Genomic DNA, 1,303 nt, shown 5'->3' with positions numbered 1-1,303 from the left:
AGGAGACCAGCGTTGAGATCAGTGAAAGTGTCAGAGGGGAAGATGTCTACATCATCCAGAGTGTCTGTGGAGAAATTAATGACAACCTCATGGAACTGCTCATCATGATCAATGCCTGCAAGATCACCTCCTCTTCCCAGGTGACTACCATCATCCCGTGTTTCCCATATGCCCAGCAAGACAAAAAGGATAGGAGAGAGCAGTTCTCTAATTTCTGCAAAGCTTGTAGCCTGTTGCTGGGGCTGATCATATCATCACGATGGATATGGATGCCTCTCAGATACAGGGATTCTTTGGTATTCCTGTAGATAACTTATATGCGGAACCAGCAGTTCTGCACTGGATTCGGAGGAATGGAGGAATTGTATCATTGTTTCACCTGATGCAGGGGGAGTCAAAAGGGTCACTTCCATTGCAAACTGGTTGAATGTGGAATTTGCTTTGATCCATAAAGAAAGGAAGAAAGCAAATGAAATAGACCGGATGGTTCTTGTGGGTGACGTGAAGGATTTCGTGGCCATTCTGGTGGATGACATGGCTTACACATGTGGCACCATCTGCCATGCTGCAGATAAGCTACTATCAGCTGGAGCCACCAAAGTTTATGCCATTCTTACCCACGGAATATTCTCTAGGCCAGCTATTTCCAGAAGTAATAATGCTGCTTTTGAAGCTGTTGTTGTCACCAACACAATTCCACAAGAAGATAAGATAAAGCACTGCTCCAAGATTCAGGTAATTGACATTTCAATGATCCTGGCCGAGGCCATCCGAAGGACACACAATGGGGAGTCTGTATCTTATTTGTTCAGCCATGTCCCACTGTAAATGCCAGATTTGAAGTGTGAGCAGGTCTATTTGGACTGCTCACAAATTTGTACTTTTTTTTAGCATTAGAACTCTGAAATGATAGCATATCACTGGCAAAAGCATCAGATCTTTGTGTACTATGAGTGTCATTGTTTGTTTCCCTTTTGAAAGCTCAAGACAGGTTCTTTCTAGTTTTTTGAGGGGTAAAGGTGTTGGTTATTTTCATCTTTACATGAATTGTCTTAAAGGAGAAACCTATTTTATCACTTCAACTTACTTAGATAAATGATTTTCTCCTTTTTCTCTTAGTACTTTGAAGCAACAACTCCCAAGTCTAAAATTTCATATGGATGTTTCTAGTTTACATATTTTGAGGTTGCCAGAGGTAACTTCAAATTAAGGCTTCGTGTAAATATACAATGATAACAATGCCTGTAGAAATTTGAGTGAAGTCTCATATATCCCTTTAGTTCAGAGTGAACTTTAGAAAAGG

General features: G+C 40.8%; 1 pseudogene; it reads left to right on the top strand.

Annotated features, from left to right (window-relative positions):
• Positions 1 to 468: 468 nt before the first annotated feature.
• LOC150055400 (ribose-phosphate pyrophosphokinase 2 pseudogene) lies at positions 469 to 828 on the top strand (annotated as a pseudogene).
• The last annotated feature ends 475 nt before the right edge of the window (positions 829 to 1,303 follow it).

The sequence above is a fragment of the Megascapheus bottae genome, chromosome 13 (assembly GCF_031878675.1).
Source record: "Megascapheus bottae isolate mThoBot1 chromosome 13, mThoBot2.hap1, whole genome shotgun sequence".
NCBI classification, from domain to species: domain Eukaryota; kingdom Metazoa; phylum Chordata; class Mammalia; order Rodentia; family Geomyidae; genus Megascapheus; species Megascapheus bottae.
Note: the sequence above shows the minus strand (reverse complement) of the source record. Positions and strands in the feature narration are given on the sequence as shown.